The sequence below is a fragment of the Hakea prostrata genome, chromosome 5, assembly GCF_041222555.1.
Source record: "Hakea prostrata isolate BN-2017 chromosome 5, UWA_Hpros_2, whole genome shotgun sequence".
NCBI classification, from domain to species: Eukaryota; Viridiplantae; Streptophyta; class Magnoliopsida; order Proteales; family Proteaceae; genus Hakea; species Hakea prostrata.
Genome location: NC_142604.1, coordinates 45,570,297 through 45,593,595, shown reverse-complemented (window position 1 = coordinate 45,593,595; position 23,299 = coordinate 45,570,297). Strand labels below are relative to the sequence as shown.

The following is a 23,299-nucleotide window of genomic DNA, read 5'->3' as shown; positions in this document are numbered from 1 at the left end:
AAAGGCCGTGAGTTCAAATTTTCTTGGAACATTCCCTAATTTAATTTGATCCTTCTTGAGGATTAGTTGAGATGTTGCAAGTTGGTCTGAAGGCCTCATACAAAAGGAAGTTAAAGTTAATTGTTGTACCAAAAGTGAAGTACTTCTTCTGAGATCAATTCTTCCTCAAACTGATAAACACAATCTGATCAATGGTTACTTGAACAATACTTCCATGAGACATGCAATCTGAATAGTGGCTCCTCAATAGGGTGTGGAACACTAACTTATAAGGGGATCACTCTCAATAAGGTTTGATAACCCAACTAATAAAGAGGCAAAAAAAAAGAGATAACTCTAAAGGAAAAAGAGTGGCTTATAGTTTGAAGAAACCATAGCCCATTCAATTTTCCTAGTATTTGAATCCAATTGGGTAATCCTATAGCTTTAAGTTTCAGTTATTTAACCATGAAATGACTCATCTTTCATTAACATGCAAATATCTTGACCCAATTATCAGATAGATAGCCAAGAGGAGTGATCTCAAGTGGCTTGGTAGCCCCTATGTCCCATGTTCGAATTCTCTCTGCTCCTTTGTTTCTCACATTGAATAGTTGTGTGCGCTTTAACCTGAGCATTGAGTCACTACCGGCTTTTAAAGATTATACTAAACCCCTGGTGGACCTATGCTATCGGGACCAGTGCTTGCGTTGGTAGTTCACAAAGCTAATGCTCCAAACATTCCCTAGCAAAAGGCGGTGCCACCATACATCCTCCTTATGGTTTACCCAAAAAAGAGAGAGTGATCAATCATTAGTATACCAAAATGGATAAGATTCAATTGCATTGACAAGGACCTAGTTTGATGCAGATGGCTTATGGAACAAGTTATCCACACATTGCTTGAAACAAAAATAAGAAATTAAATTCCCCGTTTTCAGTTTTGTTGGAGGCAACAAAATTTAAATAAAGAAAAAATTGTACATTTTCACACGTAAGAAAAATGAATATATGTACATTGGAAGAAATGGTGCAAGAGGTTCCAGCCCAGAATGAACGCCTGGAACATGAGAAAATAAAAGCATCAAAAAAGCACTTGCAAGCAAGGTTTAAAGTATCCCACAATACCATACGATACGTATCAATATTTGACACAACCGATACGATACATCTCAATATGTCTCTCTATTGAATTACACTAAAATTCATTTGTCAGAACGATACAATACTCGATACGGAACAATATGTCTCTTAAAATCACATGACTGATACGATACTCGATACCGATACTTTAAACCTTGCTTGCAGGGGATCTTGGGCTTGGCATGATTTTGCTGAAGTCTTCTTGCCTTGTTGTTAAGCCGTCTAACCTTCCCAGCTTGACTTCCCAGTAGGGTCCTCCAGTCTGCAATAATAAAAAGAGTAAATAAGAATTTCTGAGGAAAAGAGAAAAGGGATCAGATTTTCAAGTTATTCTCTTGAGTTGGGTTTGCGTAGGAGTTCTTATTACCAATACAACTGCATTTCTGGAGGCCATGATGACTATATCTGCGCCTGAGACAACCCAAGGCAGATATTTTCCAACTCTTCCCTCACATCATTGATGACTTCATATGATCTGAGTGAGTTGATACTGGAGAGAGATTCTTTCTCTCTGATTATATTAGGTGTATGGCCCAGGAGCAACGATGCATCACAACCCTCCAAGGCTACAAAGATTAAACAAAGCTAATGACATAAAGCAGTAATTAGTGAAGAAAATGAGAAATCAAATCAAACACAGAGGTAGGCTTACGTCCACAAAATAGTCATGGAATTGAAACCGCATAACTGATGTGGCATTTCTCGGTTCTTTGATCATTGCTTTGCGCATGATTCTGCTTCGGGCAACTTTCTGCATAAGAAACCGAGTGTCAATGTTGCTTTAGCAGCCAGTCGACATAAAGAAGAGGGAGATAATCCACAGAGCAAATGTAGAGGTTGACATCTTCGTGATATTTGGTAGGGGCTTGGGATTTGCCTCCCCCGAGATATTCAAAAAAGACCAATTAAAGACACTGTTGATAACCAAACGGTTTACATTGGTTTAGTATTTTTTAAGAACAGAATACCCTTGTGCCCTTTTAGATTTTTTCCCTCTTTTATTCAACTTATAAAAATAAATTACTTAGATTACAAGAAGTAGACAACTGGGATTGAACACCAAAAAAAGGAAGGGAAAAAAACACATATAAGTTCAGATAAAATGTAATCCTTCTGTACTGAACTGCTGCAAATTACTTTCGACACCCTCACTTTCAGCACACATCACTAGAGCACAAGCACTAAATAAGCTGTTTTAACATTACAATAAACTCCATTCCGTTGCCAATTTGAATAGGTTAAAAACAGAGGAAATAAGAACTAAGTACAACTTCATTAAATCTTTCAAAGGAATAACATTCAGAAGATGAAAAAGAATATAAACTTTTAATAGATTGAAAAAATGGACAAACGACGGAGCTAACAAGAAACATAATGGATTTCAGAGACATACTCTGGTCCGTTCTCCCTCGGGGATGTACCGGGCCAATATTTCTCTCAAATAGAAATTTTTTTTCACTAATGGTAATGCCAAATGTCGTAATGTAGATAGATGAAGCTTGATGCAATAGCATAGAGGTGCCAATTTTTAAATGGAATTGAAATCTTATTGGATTAATCTGAGTTTGGGATTTTATGACACCAAGCCAAATCGAACAAAATCAAAAACCAAAAGAGCCAGAACTGCAACCAAAATTGAAGCATGTGTATGTGCTCGTGTGTGTGTATATAGCAGCAGTCTCTTATTGTTCAGGAAAGCATATGCACGATTCAACTACTCAGCCATATCCCAATGTTCAACAACATTAAGAGTTATGTATTAGGGGTACTTCGAGAACTAGTTTATTACTCAATGTTTTACATTTTCTTTCTACATTTCATCTACCTAGGGAGTTTTATGTAATTCTAAATATTATGTTAATAGGTGTGGCAGAGATAATTTCCCTACAACATAACATTCTACATTCATATCTCATCATCTTCTCCTTCTTCAACCTTCTTCTCTCATCTCTCTTAACTATCAATGTATACCATAGGGACACCCAAAGATCTCATTTCAAGGAATAGGCACTAGGAGCAAGAGCTATGCTATTCTGGATTTGCCTAGGGTATGTTTCATCACCTCTAGATTAAAAAAAAAACCAAACATACATCTAGCTGAGGAACTGGTTGGAACAAGTCATCGCATGTTCAACCATATCTTCTTAGTTTTCCCAATGAGGGAAGGCGGATTATAATATCATATGCAAACAACAATGTTAAGCTCATTATTATTCTGACTATTTTAATAACCTGAATATGTAGATTTCTTTACACACTACATAGCAAGTTAGACCAAAAACACAGAAGTCCTCCCTGTGAGTGAATAGTTTCTTCTGCCATGTGCATGTGATTCCCCTGGCTGCTAGTTCTTTTTTCTACCCAACTCCCTCCTCTACAATGCAGAAAGGTCCCCCTCTTCTCTTACCGCCGTCAAGCTCTCGAAACCCAAACATAACAGAGGATCCAAGAGATGATGAAGATGACGGATATGTGTTGTACAATGATACCCTGGAGATTAAGCATGAAGTCAATCCTAGCTAACCTTAGTTGGGAAGGTGCTCAACGGCAAACCATTCAGGATTCAAGCAGTTAATGAGGCCCTAGTTAAGCTTGGAATTTAATGCAGGAGGTGAAGGTTAGTCAATACAGCCCTCAGCTATTTATTTTCAACTTTAATCATTCCCTGGATGTTGAGAATGTTCTCGAAGGGTTGCCTTTGTCAGTGTCTAGTAACCTGATAGTTCTGGAGAAATGGAATGATGAAGAAAACTGGAGTTTTGACAAACAAGTTTTGGATTCACTTAAATGGTGTCCCCAAGGAGATTATTAGCCTGAAACTGGGTGTGCAGTTGGCCTCAAGGGTTGGCACTCCTCAGATGATCATGCTCATCCCAGGTTTTAGAGATGGAAGTAGAAAGCCTTTCCTCAGGTGCAGAGTCATGGTGGATCTGAACAAACCTCTCAGAAAGGAAATTGGTGTGCGACTGAAGATAGGAGGATCGGCTCCAGTTGCAATTAGCTTTGAGAGACTTCCCACTCTACGCTATTTCTGTGGCAGATTAGGTCACGATGTGAAGCACTGTTCTGAATATCATGATTCAAAGAAGGAACACCAGAAACAGCATAACTGCGGGATGGCTGCTTCTTGCCCAGAACTTCCACAATGCACCTACACTGCTTCTATATGTGCTTTCACCACGAATGCTAGAGCACTGGAGGAAGCTTCCTTTTTGGACCCTAACATTCTGTCCCAACCACAAGATCAACCTACACCTCTCACCAGATCTACCCTTCGTCTCCCGGCGATTACTGCTACAGGGAGCGAGCCACCAAACCCTAACTGATCTCAAGGACAAAGCCCAGAACCCAATAACCCCCCTCTCCTAAAGAGACATGGTGAAGCTCAACCCAATCCCAATACTCCCATTAATGAGGACGTTAACCCTCGGATAATCCAAGGATTTTTCACATCAGTCCTAGGTATCTGCCCATGGATCTTAACCAACCTTTTGCTTCTCCCAATCTGCATAACCCAGCTTTTGGAAACACCACTACCAATGAATCTTCCAACAGCACAAATCCTTGCTGCCCTTCAGTCCCATCTCAGCCAGCTACCAGACAATTCTGCTAGGCTTCTCCCTTTATTGCCTATCCTGTAAAACATTACAATCACCAACCAAACACTCATCAAAACAACCCTAACCCCACTTCAAATCCTGGTACCATTCTCCCCTTAGCCACTGAACAAACCAACCAGATCATGCCACCAGTTCAACCTGAAATCACGCCATTTTCAAACCCTATACCAACTACCATCAAAATCCAAAGCATGCTCACTGGAACCATCAGACCATTTGCTAGCTCCAACCAAGACATGAACCACTACCTGGACCTCCTACCTAACCTGACCCAAGAAATTCCTAGAGGTGTTCACAGTGCTGAAGGAAGTAGAAGTCTCAAGAGATTGGCCCGCAGAAGAAATGTTATTCAGCCTTATACTCTAAGACCTGCTACTGGGAAGGTCACAAAGCCAAAGAACAAGATAATCAAGAAGGCTCACGTAGAGGAGTCGGACAGAGAGGTATTTGCAGTAAGTTGGACATTGGTGAAGACAAAGAACTCCCTCCTCAGCTTCATTTTTTAGATGGTCTGATTCTGAGGAGGAGATACACAAGGGGGTACTGCACAGGTACTCTGATATCTTTAATTCGGAAGGTATTCATGAGATTCACTTTAGGTGGTTTTGTCCTCTGTACAACCGAAAGTGAATGATAATAATCACATGCTGATGAGCCCCTCAGGTACAGGACATTAAAGCAGCTATTTCAGCCATGGCTCCCCTCAAGTCTCCTGGACCTGATGGTCTCCCGCAAATATTTTATTAAAAAAATTCTAGGAAATAGTTGAAAAGGATGTCTGCAAGTTTGTAGTGGATCTATTTTCTTCTGGCAGCATGCCTCATGCTATTAATTCTACTTTGATGTGTCTTATCCCCAAGGTGAATCAACCGGCGACCACTGATCAGTTTAGACCAATCAGCCGATGCAATATCACAGTGAAGATTGCCACCAAGGTGATTGCAACCAGGCTAAAAGGCATTTTAGAGATTATCAATCAATCCCAATCTGCTTTTGTCCCCGATAGAAGCATCTCAGATAATGTTTTGATAGCTCATGAATGCTTTCACTACATTAAATCAAGGAAGAAAGGGAAAAGGAAGGTCATGGCTCTCAAGCTTGACATGAAAAAGGCCTATAGTAGGCTTGAGTGGAGGTTTGTTCAAGGTACTTCGATAAAACTGGGATTCTGAGAGCAATGGGTGAAGCTAGTTATGTCTTGCCTTACCTCAGTTTCATACCAGATGATGGTTAATGGTTCAGTTAGGGATGCAGTTCAGCCTACCAGAGGAATTAGGCAAGGAATCCCATCTCCCCTTCCATCTTTGTATTAGTGCCGAAGCTTTAAGTGTTGCTCAACAAGGTCTCATTTCTGATTCAAATCAGAAATAGAACTAATCCTCCGTCACATCTATTATTCGCAGATGATACTGTTTTATTCTCTGAATTTTCTCTGAGGGAATTTCAGAACATCAAATTCTGCCTGCAATCCTTGATCTATTTCAGCCCTAACACAGCTCCAAGGTTCAAGAGATGGCTTTCAAAGGTGTTAAAAATACCTTATGGTGGTCTCCCTAAGAAATACCTGGGTCTCCCATCGGAATTTAAAGCTTCAAAGAGAGGTATTTAGAGAAATCCAAGAAAAAATAAGCAACAGACTTCAAAGATTGAAAGTGAACCTGCTTTCTCTAGAAGGTAAGGAAATCTTTCTCAAATCAGCAGGGCTCACCATGAATAATTATACAGCTTCACATTTTCTGCTGCCAAAAGCTCATCACAACCAGATTAAGAAGGATACTATTACATTCTATTGGGGGGGGGGGGGGAGAAGGAAGATAAAAGGAAAATCTAATGGGTTTCTTGGGACAGGTTGTGCAAGAATAAAGATCCTTACACTCAAAATTTGGCTCTTCTATGCAAACTTGCCTGGAAGCTTTGGAATTTTCCAACATCTCAATGGGCTGAAATGATGAAAAAGATCTATTTTCCCAACTCCGGATTTCTAGAAACAGAGTCGGGTCTTCTCCTTCAAGGGCTTGGAAGAGTGTGATCGAAGGAAGGAAGATTCTAGTCTCAGGTTTGGTGTGGAGAGTAGGAGACGGCAAATCAATTAAAGGGTGGGATGACCAATGGATTTTGTCCAATCATGGCTACAGAGTTCAATCCCATAACAAAGATAGGAGGGGAATTATTCTGGTAGCAGAGCTTATTAATGAAGGGACAAGAACTTGGAAGGCAGATTTGATCAGAGAAGTTTTTTATTCTAATGATGCTGAGGCTATTTTGAAGATAAGGCTGGGGGTGGTGAGTTAAGAAGATAAACAGATCTGGCGCCCTGCAAGGAATGGAATTTTCTCTGAGAAAACAGCATATCACCACATCATCAACCTGAGGGAGAGGGAAAGACATGCTAGACCTTCTTCTTCTTCCTCAGGTAGAACAACAGTTGATCCTGTGGTTTGGAAAAACATTTGGAGTTGTCCAGCAACACCAAAAATTTGCTCTGGAGAGCCTGTGCAGGGGCCATTCCTTCTGCAGAGGAGTTGAGTAAAAGGAATATCCCCATTGACTTGAAATGTACTCGGTATAACTCGTTGGAATGTACAAACCATATACTGTTTGATTGCGATTTTGCTAGAAGGGTCTGGTTTTCAACCACTTCAAGTTTCAACCCTCCACAGAACCCTTCGAGAATTGAAGCCATTAAGAATTGGAAGTTGATTCTCCGGCTGATACGCAGGTCTTCAAAGAGCTTACTTCTCAGATTGCATACATCCCTTGGTACATCTGGGTGGCTAGAAATGAGGTCATCTTTAAAAGGATCTCAATTCTCTCCTCAACAGGTGGTTGACAAAGCTATGTTTGAAGTGAAGGACTATCTAAGATGTAATGGAAGTAATGGTGTAGCGGAGCAGGAGGACAGAGGTCCATCAGCTCGTAATGACCCATTAAAATGAGAAACCCTCCACCAAATATCTTCAAAGTGAATGTGGATGCAGCATTAAATGAAGGTAAAAGTGGTGTTGGGGTTGTCATCAGAGATGCAAGGGGAGAGGCAGTCACTGGACTATCTAACCCAATTCCTTTTGACTCTGTTCTTCTCAGGGAGGTCATTGCTATCAGAGAAGGCATTCTGTAGGCCTTCTGTTGGCCTTGGATAGGGACATCAAAGGAATTATTCTGGAATCAGATTCAAAAGAAGTGGTGAATTTCATCAACACTGGAGCAGAAAGCCCAGTAGAAGCCCAGAATATCTTCTATGATATTTCTTCCTTGGCCCAAACTTTTGAAAAGATTTCTTTATGCTATGTTAATAGAGAGTGTAATGCAATAGTTGACTCTCTTGCTAGTAAGGTTGTGTCCTTAGCTTGCAGAACTCTTTAGCCTAATGATGTTCCATGGTTTCAGGACAGTTGTAATGTTGATGCCATGCGTGGGTCACGCTCAAATATATAGACCCATTTCTACCCCTAAAAATTAAAAAAATGAGACCAAGCTCTTTCTAATCTATTGTAGTCAACCAACTATGAAATCATGAACTCATATTTTTTTATGCTACTGACAAAAAGAGGAAGAACAACTCTAATGGGGAAAAAAGAAAGGAGAAAATTACCAAATATATAAGGAAAATGTTTCCCTGCTCAGCAATTGCAGAGAAGAGTCAATAAATAGTCCACAAATAGGAGTAAGATGTTACTGCTCTTGATTACATACACAAATAAAGGCAATAACATAGTACCACTGGTAAATATATAATTTCACATTCAACCTAATTGCTTTCAAAACAATGCATATTCTCTAGTCAAGATGAATGAAAGACAGCACCATAATAACTGCTACCAAATTTGCTAGATGGATGCAGAGAAATTACCGCATGCAAACCAGAAAACTCCCCGAAAGCTAACTCCTTAGATCTCCCTTACCCCATACTGAAACCCGACCCTCCTTTAGGAATCAAATTCCCCCTCCCCTTCCCTACATTCAGGCCCCTACCTCATTCTTATCCCTTCACTCTAGAACCCAAAATTTCCCTTTTTTCTTAAAAGCATTTGAAACCTAATCTAGTTTCACTCATATTTTACAAAACCCAAATCCCAACCCTATTCTACTTTGGGATCATTTTCCCTCCCCCCTACCCTACCTTTGACCCCAACAGTAATCCTAGTCATCCTTTAGAAATCCTAAATTGGAGAAAACCCTAATTACTTAAACCCTAGTATTTTGGAATACAATTTGAATATTAAATAACTGATTTCAGACATGGTTTTATTAAAACCCTTATACCTATCAGCCAAACCCTATTCTCCTTTCCCCTCAACCAGAAATCACACTAGACCTCCAGAAACCCTAGCTGTAGGGCAATTCAAGCCTAAGAAGCTGCCGTCCAGCTGTAATTTACCTAAGAAGTCATAGTTGCAGGGGTTCAAGAACCCTAATTTACTGCTGATTTCAACCTAAGTGATCCTGAAGACTGGACCTCAATTTGGGAATTACATCAGGCCTCCTGAACCTTCAGAAATGGCTCAATAACCACTGCCCGACAGTGCTAGACAGAGGGGTTTTATATTATTGATTGTGCATACTCACATTCAAAGCAACGAAAATAAAATACAAACCATTAAATACAAAATAGTTACTCCATTTGATGATTATAGACTTCACCATTTTTAATGAGAACCAACTAGACATGGTAATTAATGCCACTGCTAGCAGCTTACAAATAGGAGTCGTAAAATATTCGTTGCTAAATGAATAATACTGCATTCACTTCCACCGCAATTAAGGCTATACCGCTTTTAATTAGGATCAATCTTACGTGGTCTATATCCAGTTGGTGACAAATGGAGGAGGGAATATGTAAATAATGACGTAGTTGTTTTATTGGCAAGCAATTAAGGAAGTTTAAAAATTTAATGCTGCCATATACTCTACGTAAGCAGCAAATACGGCCATTGCTTGAAATGGACAAATCCTTGAAAAGCAAGTGAAGGTGTTCTCCCCCTCCTATAGACATAATTATAATTGTAATCCATTAGATGTAAGAAATCTTGTATTTAGAGTTGGGTTCTTGCACCTCTTGGATTATAAATGGAAATGAATCATAGCTTTCAGCTTAAGGAGCATTACAGTGTCATCTCAATGTTACCACACGTATACATACGCAAGAACACAGACACATGCACAAAGAGTTTGAAATGTAATTGGAAAAACAAAAAAGAATCTCTCATACCTACATACGGTATAAATTCTAAATGAAAAATATCACAGAGACACAGAATGTAAATTCTAGCTGAAAAAAAAACTACATCAAAAAAGAGCTACACAAACCTTAAGCTTTCCTGGTAAATCATCGATCCGATATGGGCTAACATGTTTTATATGATTGATTAACTGCAATGTAAAAACTAACAATCACTCCCGTGGATAAACAACGAATAACTCGTGGATGTATGTAGGAAAGGGTGAAAATGGAAGAAAAAAATACCTTGTAATTAGAGTTCAAGAGATGTGGTCCTTTCAGAAACTCTGCATCATCGGCTACCATGACAAACCAATTGGTAGACACCATAACCTTGCGGTTCTAGATAGCCTGCTAGATTACAATCGAATGATAACTCAAACTAACAAGTAAGATCTGAGTAAAAACCTTCTATCACCGTTCTTAATATCGTAAATAAGGAAAAACATAAAAAAATTACCCACAGAGAGATGGAACCTAAAGGGAGAAGTGGAGAGCAATATTTTTACCTTAATGCTTCTAAAGTGGTTGAAGACCAGAACCGAGAAGACGCTAAACCACGCTACCAGACCAAAATGAGAGAGAAGCTGCGAAGATTGATGCAGATGTGATCCTCTACCTCGGACAAAGCGAACTTATGTCCACTGGTAAGCGGCAGCATCTTCCATCTCAAAATGACGATTTATAGGTAGGTCAATGGAGAGAGGGGATACAACCCCCACCTGTGGGTAGACCAGTCAATGGATAGTTGAAATCCGCCTCCGAATGGGCATTCGTATTCGTTTTAGGGTGTTCGTATGCGAAAATTTTCTTCGTTTTAGGGTGTTCGTATGCGAAATTTTTCTTACAAAAAATATTCGTATCCGTCCGTTAAGCAACCAGATTTGGATTCGGATAATTGCTTATTGGATCGGATAATATCCAGATAGAGTAAAGTATTCAACATTTTTTTCTCTGAAAATGGATGATAATAGGATTCAAAACTGGTAATCGGATAATCAAAAATAAAAAAAAAATTTATTTGCTTAGAGTAAAGTATTAAACATTTTTGACAAAAAATGGCAGATAATCGGATAGTTTATCGGATCGGATTTTTATTGGATATCCGATAAAGTTCTGGATTCGAATTCGGATGCCTCCTCTAAATTTCTGCCAGATTCGAATTCTGATTAGGATAGCAGTTTTGCTAATCGAGTTCGGATTCGGATCCTGGTGTATCCGAGCCGAATCCGATCCGTTTATAGGTCTACCTGTGAGACCCACCTTAACACCGATTTTTTTTTTTCTTTCTAAAATTCTTATTATTATTATTATTATTATTATTATTATTATTATTATTATTATTATTATTTATTCTTTAATGAAAGCAGGCCTAACCGCCTAACTTTTATATGGATTTTAACACAGACCTAAAGCATATCTCAGGATTGTGAAACAAAATGTAAGGGTTTAAATATAAATTTCTTATTTTACAAGAACCCCTAATTTTTTCAAAATTATAAAGCAAACTCACTGACAGCTAGGGGTGTCAACGGTGTAGTTTGGGGCGGTTTCGGGCTGAAAACAGCTAGCCCAAACACGGCTCATTAGCAAAATAACAGTTCCTGGCCAGTTTTGGTTTGGGCTAACTAATGGTTTAGATTCAGGTTGACTAACAGTTTATGGTGAAAAAAAAAAAAAAAACAAAAACAAAACAAAAAACAAAAAAAAAAAAAAAAAAAAAAAAAAGAAGAAGAAATAATTGAACATCTTACAACAAAAGCCAAAATTCTATGAAAAGCAAAGTTACTATTCGTCAATTTTTATTAAAAAAATCCACCCATCCTATAAAAATAAAAAACCTAGATATTAAGTAGTAGAATGACTATTAGATCTTTGAATTAATGCATCATTTTTTTAATTGTCTATACCAACTACCTAGTGGTAATATAATGATTCAAGTACTACTTAATGTAAAATTACAAAACGGCTTGTAAAATGGGCTATAACAGGTTGCGGTTCAATTTCAGGTTGGTGCAGGCTCTGCCACCCTCAGCCCAAACACAGTCCATTAAGGTTCGGTTCCGGCCGGTTGGGGCTATAATGGGCCGGTGCGGTTTGATTTTAACAGTTCGAATTAACACCCCTAATGACAATTGTTTACCCCAACTTCCTACGTTTTCTACCGATTTGGCTTCAGTGTTGCACATTAAATGCGCAACACTGTGCTGCGAATGGTCCAAATTTAAAGAGGTGGTTGACCTCCCTTTTTTTTTTTTTTTTTTGGGTTTCAGTTGTGTAGTTTAAAAAGTGAAAAAAAAGAAAACCAAAATGGGTGGTCGAGATTAATTCATCCACACCATTCACAGCACTGAAGCAATTCCATTCTCTACCTTTGCCACTAGCCACCTATTATGGAATTCAATCCAGCTTTGATCCTCATGCCATTGTCTTTACCCCCTAACCCTCTTCTTCCCATATCTGCCACAAAGAGCAAGAAAGGGCTCCAAATGTTCCATAATTCTAAACATGTGAGGCTGAACCATTCAAAAATGCATCTAATGGTACAATTGAATATTTAAGTGGAGGAATTCCAGGAAAACATCACCACTTTAGAAAGGGATGAAATTATGGACCCTATTTCAGAAAACAGAAAGGAACTATTCTATACTCGCAAAAGAACTAATTAGAAATAGATGCGTCTTCAAGACTTAGGGTTCCAATAATAAGTGTAGGGTCTATGAGTGTATAAAGAATTCCTAACACATCCTAGCTGTTGGACATTGTCGACGCATCCCTTCACCTCCGACTTTGTTCCCCAATTAACAACAAAGTGTTGAAGCATAATAATGAGATGTAAACAAATTAGGATGGGGTTCTTGCAAGTTACAACTTAGCAAACAAAATATTTTTTATGAGATATATAATTACTATTGCCCCTTGTACTATAGCTTAATTGCTATCTCATACCCTGTATTTTTTTAAATTATTAATTGAACATTAGTTTTCATTACTAATGTCCCCTGCAATTAAATTTCGTTAGTTAGTTGATGACATGACATCTTTATATTTTTCAACAACTCCAAATAATCTTCAAATTTGCTCTGTTTGTTTACCCATTTGTTAAACTATAGTACTACACTTAGTTAACTGTAACAAAAAAATTTACATTTTTTTTTTCTCTTAAAAGAAATAGTTGTTTTCATTCTCTTTCTGTCGACTACGACCTTAAGAAACTTAGAAAGTAGGGGTGTCAATAGGTTGGATTGGGTTGGGCTAGCCTTAAACTCTACCGCTATCATAGAGATTAAAATTGAAACCTAAGCCCTACCCACCCCTATGAGGGTTTAAAAATCCGCAACCCTAACTTGACTAAACTCGGCCTGCTCTGATTAATCCTAATATATTTAGGAATGTTAGATTTATGGAAATATCTTTAGATATTTAAGGCCCTGATTGACACTGATTTATTTAGATATATTTAAATATTTAACCATAATATTTGTCTCCCTAATTTAGATAAATTTAAAGCCCTAATATTTAGATATATTAAGGTCTTGACTTACATATATTCAATGCCTTGATTGTTTTAGATATATTTAAATCCTTGATTAGCCCACTATATTTAGATATTTAAGGAAAATCATACATAATTTTTTATTTGTGAAATTTATGAAAATATATTTAGATACTTAGGGTTAGTGGGATATTGAGATTGTTACTTACCAAATAAGAAGAGATGCTTGATTATTACATACCAAAACAAAAGGGATACTCGATAAACCATTTTAAATTTTAAATATAGCCTTCATTAAATTAAACTAACATAGTGTGGAAACATCCTGTCCATTTCTAACAAGGTTGATGTCCCAATATCACATCAAAAGGTTGATGTCCCTTAATAAGTCATATTATTTAAAAAATATATATATAATCGCAACTATTTGATGTGACTTATAAATAGATTTTTTATGTTGGAATACATGTCATACATCTACAAGAAAATGGATGGTCCATTTCCTTGTCAGAAATGGACTAGATAAATTTCCAACATAGTGTCGGGGAGGGCTAGGCCAGGTTGGTTTTAAGTCGCTTGAAGAGCCTACATAAAACAATATTTAAGATGAGTTTTAACAATAATTGTGGCATAATATTAACAAGATGTATCATTTAAATGACATTTTAAAAACTAACATTTCTATTGGATACATCCAAAAATAGTGTATTGGATTAGCCACACTTGCCTCTTGAGCTAAATGAATGACCAAATGCACAATTATATCTGCTACAAAAAAAAAAAAAAAAAAAAAAAAAAAATGCATAATTATATCAAAAAATCCTAGTGGCCATCAAAACTTTTTATGTTACAACCGAAGTTTGTGATTGTGATGAAGGATATGACTGACTTAAGTGACAATGCTTCCTTCCAAATTTTAGCCAACATAAGGATATATACTTGTTGCAACATGGGCCAGACAAGCACCTTTCATATTCCATCCTAAGAAATTCTCATACACTGCAAAATCATTAATGACCCATAACAAACATACACACTATTGGGAAATGTCATGTCAGCATTGCTACAAAATCCTCCATTAGTTTTGATGATAACAAACACAAATTACTAATGTTTATATTAAGTTGTGATTGTCCAACTCAATACAAAAGCTAGTGGACCAAATGGACCCAACTCACCAGATGCTCAAGCCCAAGTCAAGGTCAAGTCAAGTTGGACAAGGAACCTAAGTCAAAATGAACATCAAGATCAAAGTAAAGATGTAAAAATGAAGTTAAGTTAAAGATTTAGAAAAATTTAGGACTTAGGACACCTCCACATGTACCTTATGTAAGTGCACTCAATTACACACATATTATGTCATTAGATTGACTTAGGACATTTTAGGAGAGTGTATGAGACCTAGGGTTGGCTAGAAATCCCTAAAAACCCAATCAAGTCCCTGAATGCACATTAATGTGCACTTTGTGCTGTAGACAGAAGTCTGTCTAAGCCAGATAGTCATCCATCTGGTTATAGAGTTTCGTCTGGTTTAAAGAGTGTTTTAAAGGCTACTTCCCAGACGGAGCTCCGTCTGATTAAGAAGAATGTCCATTTGGATTGAAAGTTGGGAGAAAAAATTTATCCGTTGGGAGGTTAGGCCAAGCAATTGAATGCCATCTTTATAAGCACAACCAACCTCATTTGAGAAATTTTACGTTGCCTATTGAATTATTACCACCTTACAATTCTCAAGTTCTCAATTTGTAAAGAAGCATTGATTACTCGCCTTCCAACCTCACTTAACTTTGAAGAATATTCCAAAGTTTTCAAGCAAGCTTGTTAGAATAAAGCTTGAAGCGATTGAAGGCTATTGGTACTTCATTAGTGGTGCATTCATTTTTCATTTGAGCATTCATTCTCAATGCATCACACTCACACAAGGGATAAAGTGTCACACTCCTTGTTAGGTAATATCCTCCATCTCTTATATTGTATTGTTCAATTCTGGTCTAGGTTGATTAGAATTGATAAAGGATGCTCTTGCCCCATTTAGAACAAAGATTGCAAATGTTGCTTTTGCCTTATTTAAAACAAAGATTGTAAATGGTGTTCTTGCCCTATGAACATATAATTATAAATGTTTGATCTCTACCCACAAAGATTATAAAGGGTGCTCTTGCCCTATTGAACATAGATTGTGTAAGGTTTGATCTTTACCGACTGTATTGAAAGAGAATCACTTGTGGAATACTCTCTTGAGGCCAAGAGAGGAGTGGAAGTAGACTTGTAAAGTCGAACCACTGTAAAATCCTTGTCTTGTGGTTGATTGCGTTTTCTTAATTTCATTTAAATTTACAAATTATCTTGCATTTGGAATTAAACCGAAAAATTAAGCAAATCCACTCGTTGCAACCTATTCACCCCCTTCTAGGTTGTTTTAACACACACATTCTAAACATTTCCTTTTTATATGCATCATAAATCTTAACACCATTATCCCACAATATTTTCAACTCATCAATCAACGGTTGTAAATATATATTTATATCATTCCTGGGTTGTCTTGGTCCAAGAATAAACAATGTAAGAATCATGTTAGGAGTTTTCATACACATCCACAGTGGCAATTTATAAGGGATCAACACGATTGGCCATGTACTATGCTTTGAGCTGTTCATCTTAAATGGGTAAAATCCAACACTTGCAAACCCAAGCCTAATATTATAGGTTCCTTACCAAAATCAGGATATAACCTTTCAAAGTCATTCCATGCTTAAGAGTCAATTAGGTGTCGTAACTTATTATTGTCTACTCGCTCTTCATGATGCCATCTCATATTACTTGAGATCTTAGACGACCTATATAACCTTTGGAATCTTGGGTTCAAAGGGAAATGACATAACACCTTGACTCAAATCTTCTTCTCAATCAATACATACTCTGATGCATTACATTTGCAACAAGACATGGCATTGGCTGCCTCATTCCGGTACAAAATACAATCATTGGTGCATGCATCAATCTTGTTATAATTGAAACCCAAATCTTTTATAGTCTTTTTAGTTTCATACAAAGGCTTTTGGTAAAGAGTTTGGCTCAGGAAGTGCCTCTATCAATAAGTCAAGAAACATTGACAGTGCTTTGTTAATCAACTTACAGAGGTATTTAATATGATAAAGCTGAAGAATGAAAGGTAATTTTTGTGAACTATTTATTTCCTAGATACAATGGTAAACTTGCATTTTCCATCAACCATTCATATTTCCCTATTTCTATACTTGACCTATTGGCATTCAATCTTGAGCTACCATCCTCAATATCTTCGTCGATGAATCTTCCCAACATTTCATTTACCATGTAATGTGTATCACAGATAGTGGATGCATTGAATTCCACTAGAGTTTCACGTAAAGGTGTATGGTGATGCCAAATCCTGGATATATATATTTGGAAATTTCCCGTGATGGTTTAGTTCCAAAAAAGAATTCCATTGAGCTCTCTCACTTGTGGCACTTATGAATGGGTCATCCAGCTGATCGAGTACTCCATATAATTAATGATTCTTTATTTGCATGGACAAAAAATTTGTGAACCTTGGGAAAGTTGTCACTTAGCCAAGCAACATAGACTTCCCATTCCTAGTAGCTCTCGTAATTCTAATAATTTGTTTGGTATTGTTGATTCAGATGTGCGTGAAGTACACCAGTTGACTCTTAAAATAGGTACATGTACTTTATAAGCTTTATTGATGACAAGTCTTCATCAACTTGGCCTTTTTTTGTTGAAATCTAAATATTAGGTTCTTGATGTGTTTCATGATTTTTGTTTTATAATGCAAAATCAGTTCAACACATGTATTAAAATTTTGTTTACTGATAGTGGCACTGAATACACTAATTATCTATTTCAATCCTTTTTTCGCAGATTGTGCATCCTTCATCATAATCTTGTGTTGTCACTCCCCAACAAAATGGAGTGGATGAACGCAAGTGTTGGAATATGCTCTTTGAGCATGAGTGAATGTGAATGAAAAACCATTCATATGGAGAGTTTGTGGAAATAAATGCATTTGTGGAAATAAATGTATTGAATACGTATGGACTTTTGGGTGTTTCATCTCCCAAGGTGAGTTCATGAATGGAGGTTATGGGACCTTCTATTTCCTAACAACAAACTTCTCATTTCCCTAAGATAATTATGGAGGGTTTTGGGGACTCTTGATTTCCAAGAAACTTCTCGTTTCTAGCTTGATTATTTATAAAGCTTTTCATTTCCATAACTTAATTCATTAAGTTTGGGGAATAATGACTATGGCTTTTCATCTTTCAAGCTAGTTAAAGAGACATAGAATTCCTCTATAAATAGGGATCCCCCCTTGGTGAAGATGGTGGTTGTGGTGTGTTTTTCAAAGAAGAATATTAAGTGTGATTTAAGAGTCTTCTTAAAACGTTTGTGAGTTTTGTTTGAGTTTGGTTTCGAGTTTGGTTTCGTGTTTGAATCATGTGGTGATAGAAGGAAGGCACATGTCAAGTTCGTCGTTGCGATATACTTTGTGCTAAGTACATCGTTGTTCGTCGTTGTATCCTGGGAGACAGACGTCCGTTGAATCCTCAAGCACACTGTGGAGGGGACGAATCTGTTTTAAGGAAAGCGTCTGACGTGCCTCGACGATTCTAATTCCTTTCTCTTCTTGCTTCCGGTTCAGGTTCCGTTTGAGTGTATTTCAATTTTTCCTTGTTAATTAGTTTGATATATTCTTTGATTGTTGTCTTCTAGTTTCTCTTGATAATATCTATTTCTCCTGATCTATTTATCAATTTTGGCCAACAATCTTAAAACAGATTTTGTTCAGATTTTGTTCAGGTTGAAATATGGGAGATAACACGAGTGTGAAGGCTCCTACGGCTACGACTCAATCGGTCTCGATTCCAGTGAATCACCATGAGAAACCTGAAAAGTTTGGAGGACTAAACTTCAAAACTTGGCAACAAAAGATGTTGTTTTATTTAACAACTTTGAATCTTGCGAGATTCTTGAAAGAGGATCCTCCCACTGATGGGAAGGATGGTTCAAATGCTCAAACGATTGAATCATGGAAACAATCTGATTTCCTTTGCCGGAACTATGTTCTGAACGGCTTGACTGATGCACTGTATAGTGTGTATAGTCCTAAGGGTTCTGCCAAGGAACTTTGGGAGTCCTTAGATCATAAGTACAGATCTGAGGATGCTGGTGCTAAAAAGTTTCTTGTGGGTCAGTTCTTGAATTTCAAGATGATAGACTCAAAGACTGTGATGAGTCAAGTTCAAGAACTCCAAACGATCATTCATGAAATTCATGTTGGGGAATGACCATGAGTGAGTCTTTCCAAGTAGCTGCAATAATTAAAAAAACCCCCCCGCGGGAGGGAAAGACTAAAAAAATTTTAAAAGAAAAAAAAAAAAAAGAAGGTTGGGGGATTTATTTTTTTTATTTGTAGAAAAAAAGAAAAAAAAAAAGGGGAGGGGGGAGTTTTTTTTTTTTGTTGTTGTTGTGGTGTGGGGTGGGGGGGGGGTGGGAAGAACAAAAAAAAAAAAAAAAAGGCAAGGGGGGGTTGGGTTTTAGGGGTGGAAGGGTGAAAAGTAAAAAGAGGGGGGGGGGGGGGGGGGGGAGGAAAAAAAAAGGAGGGAAAGGAGGAAAGAAAGGGGAGAGAGGGGAAAAGAGGGGAAATGGAGGAAGGGGGAGGAAGAAAGAAAAAAAAAAAAAAAAAAAGAGGGGGGGGGGTGGAATATGCTCTTTGAGCATGAGTGAATGTGAATGAAAATCATTCATATGGAGAGTTTGTGGAAATAAATGAATTTGTGGAAATATGTGCATAGAATACCAATGGACTATTTGGTGATTCATTGCACTAAGAAAGGTCATGAATGAAGGGTTATGGGAATACCTATGGACTATTGGGTGTTTCATCTCCCAAGGATAATTCATGAATGAAGGTTATGAGACTTTCTATTTCCTAACAACAAACTTCTCATTTCCCTAAGATAATTATGGAGGGTTTTGGGGACTCTTGATTTCCAAGAAACTTCTCGTTTCTAGCTTGGTTATTAATAAAGCTTTTCATTTCCATAACTTAATTCATTAAGTTTGGGGAATAATGACTATGGCTTTTCATCTTTCAAGCTAGTTAAAGAGACATAGAATTCCTCTATAAATAGGGATCCCCCCTTGGTGAAGATGGTGGTTGTGTTGTGTTTTCTTTTATGATTTAAGAAGAATGCTAAGTGTGTTTTAAGGGTCTTCTTAAAAACGATTTGTGAGTGTTGTCAATGGTTTGAGTTTGGCTTCGAGTTTGGTTTCGTGTTTGAATCGTGTGGTGATAGAAGGAAGGCACATGTCAAGTTCGTCGTTGCGATATACTTTGTGCTAAGTACATCGTTGTTTGTCGTTGTATCCTGGGAGACAGACGTCCGTTGAATCCTCAAGCACACTGTGGAGGGGACGAATCTGTTTTAAGGAAAGCGTCTGACGCGCCTCGACGGTTTTCCTTTACTCTTCTTTTCTAGTTCAAGTTCTGTCTTTCTGGATCTTCTCTTAATTCTTTGTTCCCCTTATTATATTATCAATTTTGGCTAACAATCTTAAAACAGATTCTTTAAGGTATAAGACATGGGTTCTTATTCCAAGCGTCAAAGATTAGAAGAACTCCAATCTCTGAATGAGAAGATGAAAACCTTTGATGGGCTGTTTCTTGATAATCTTTTGAGTTTCTGGAAAGATAAATTACTCACTGCAGATGGTGGTGTAAATGAGTGGATAGTAGCTGTGGTTGAAATACTTAGTGATTGGTGCAAGCATGGTGAAAGCCATCTTGACTTTATTGCTGAGAGGTTATCCTCTTCAATTGATTTATTAGATACCATGGTAAGGGCAGAGAGTTTCTTAGACTCTTTAGCTGTTAAGAAACTCCATGAACTACTATCTAAATTGCTTGATTCTCCTTTCCTAAAGACCTAATGAAAGGGGACCATATGATATTTCCACCAATTTTATGATGTTTGAAACATCAGTACAAGACTGTTATATGTTTGCTTGTTTATGTAATTCTAATGATAATCCTCATTGAGATATTACATAATGGTTGTTGCTTTAGTATGAAAACCTTCCTTGAATTCTGATAATGAATTTACAAGGATGACAACCATGGGTTTTATCTATTTATTTGGTTGTTTAAAATGTTAACCTATCATTATAGGTTATAATGTTATTTACTTTACTTTCTCTATATATTTAATATAAGGAGAAATAAAGTTGAAAGGAAGAGAAAATGATGATGTGTATTGATTATGTGATTTTTCATATTCCTGTGCTAAATATGGGTAAGTAAAAGGTTTTTCCAAAGTATTGCTTACTCAAGCTAAGGGCACGATTACATTGGTTCTTATTAGTCTCATATACTAGGTATTGTGAACTTATTATTTCAATTAGTTCATCTAGTACGTATTGAATTGTGACGGCTAAAAATCCGTTAAGAAGTATGGGAAGAAAAGAAGATTTTAAGTTCAACTTGTGAATATTATTCTTCTGTGAGATACTTTGTTCAAGGTATTTACCCAACTTAATCATGTTTTATTCAATATGATTTGCTTTTGTTTGGTTGGATGCAAAAACTCTAAATGATCAAAGTTGTTAGCCTTGAGTTTATTGTTTCATAACAAAGTTAAAGGCATGATTCTTTTGGAACTACAACAGTTCATTGGGTTTACAATTTTCATGAGTTAATGTGTTTACTTGGTTCACGTGATTGTTATATCAATCTATCTTGGTACTTCCAAAGAGAATGTTTTGGAGTTTATGGCTCCATAATTGCATTATGGAACGTATGAATTGCATAGACATATGGGCTAGATAATATTCTAGTGTGATCAATATGTGTAACTCCAATACTTTGGTATGGGATTTGAGTCATAGGGATATTGCAATTTCCTATACTCATAGAGTATCTTGGCTTAAAATAGCAAAAAGAGTATGGTCTTGAAATTGGATATTGACCAAAATTAAAATTGCTATCTATTGGAATCTTATTTATGTAATCTTTCATGTAATTGAAAATAGATGGAAAAGTTTGAAGGGTTGAACCTTAAACTTGGATAGAAAAGATGTTGTTTTGTTTAACAAAACTATATCTAGTATGATTCTTAAAAGCTAATCTTCCTACTGTTGGAGAGGTTGAGTCAAATGCATTAGCTGTTCAGATTTTGTTCAGGTTGAAATATGGGAGATAACACGAGTGTGAAGGCTCCTGCGGCCACGACTCAATCGGTCTTGATTCCAGTAAATCACCATGAGAAACCTGAAAAGTTTGGAGGACTAAACTTCAAAACTTGGCAACAAAAGATGTTGTTTTATTTAACAACTTTGAATCTTGCAAGATTCGTAAAAGAGGATCCTCCTATTGATGGGAAGGATGGTTCAAATGCTCAAACGATTGAATCATGGAAACAATTTGATTTCCTATGCCGGAACTATGTTCTGAACGGCTTGACTGATGCACTGTATAGTGTGTATAGTCCTAAGGGTTCTGCCAAGGAATTTTGGGAGTCCTTAGACCATAAATATAGATCTGAGGATGCTGGTGCTAAAAAGTTTCTTGTGGGTCAGTTCTTGAATTTTAAGATGATAGACTCAAAGACTGCGATGAGTCAAGTTTAAGAATTCCAAACGATCATTCATGAAATTCATGCTGAGGGAATGATCATGAGTGAGTCTTTCCAAGTAGTTGCAATAATTAAGAAGTTGCAATCTTTGTAGAAAGACTTCAAGAAATATTGGAAGAAAAAAAATAATAAAAATAAAAATAGAGAGATGATTTTATTCTCTATTGATATATGTGCAAGTGTATTTACTTGTATGTTGCATTATGCATATATGACAACCCTGGGTTGTGTTGGAAGAATTTTCTTGTTGATTAAATTTTGTTGTAATCATATGAGGTTGCATGTTGCAAATTCATCAAGTGTATTTAGACTATGTGGATTAAGAAAATCCATAGTTGGCCATGAAAAGTGTCGTAAGAGATGAAGGATGTAGCATAATTCATGCAATCCAATTCATTAGTGTCGTATACATGGTGCTTATGACTTACATATGGAGCACATACCATATATATAATGTTATAAAACTTTATATATATTAAACTCGAATTGTGGGGGGTTGTGTGAATTTTCATGGAAAAATGAAAAGATTTGAGATCACGGCAGTCATGTGATAGATGACTTCTTTATCAGTTTATGACTGAAAGTAATGGATCTCGTAAAAATCCTTCAAATTAGAAGGTGGTAACCAAATTCATGATAGAATTTGAGTTTGTAGCCTTAGATAAATGTATGGCAAATAGGCCAAACGGCAATGGAACTTCTAAGAAGATATTCCCGAGTTGGGTATATATGAGGTTATTTTTAAGGCATTCTAGTGGTTAATATTTGGTCCATTGAATTGTTATGGACTTATTTTGTGGATGATCATCCGGTTTAAACCACTACGATATTCTCAACTTGACCACACCCATCCGTATGTATTAGTTGCTTAATAATACATTATTGACTATGATGGATTTGAGAGGTGCAAGTTAAAGTTGTTTATACTATAAGAGATGTGAGGCATAGTCTCTTAATGGTTAGTGCACTTAAAATCTATGGAGTCCATCCATGGACAGAATATGTTGATGCTCCATTAGTAGTAACTTGACAATTATGAAAGTGTATGCGCATACCTACAGACTGCCTCTATTTATAAGTTTTATCGGCAATGTGGTTTTGCAAAATTGTTTTATCTATAGTAAAAACTTATCTATTTTCATCTCGAATATTTGCAAAACCAGTC

The 23,299-nt window shown here is 36.9% G+C and overlaps 1 long non-coding RNA gene across 2 annotated transcripts; it reads right to left on the bottom strand.

Moving 5' to 3' along the window:
- Positions 1-1,012: 1,012 nt before the first annotated feature.
- LOC149016107 (uncharacterized) lies at positions 1,013-10,622 on the bottom strand. Of its 2 annotated transcripts, XR_016173520.1 has the most exons (6): positions 10,470-10,622; positions 10,207-10,311; positions 10,050-10,112; positions 1,775-1,873; positions 1,490-1,688; positions 1,013-1,384 (listed from the first exon to the last, which is right to left on the bottom strand). It is a non-coding gene; the product is annotated as an uncharacterized LOC149016107 (long non-coding RNA). The 2 variants fall into 2 exon arrangements; XR_016173521.1 differs by lacking the exon at positions 1,013-1,384 and having other exon boundaries at positions 1,405-1,688.
- Between the last annotated feature and the right edge of the window lie 12,677 nt (positions 10,623-23,299).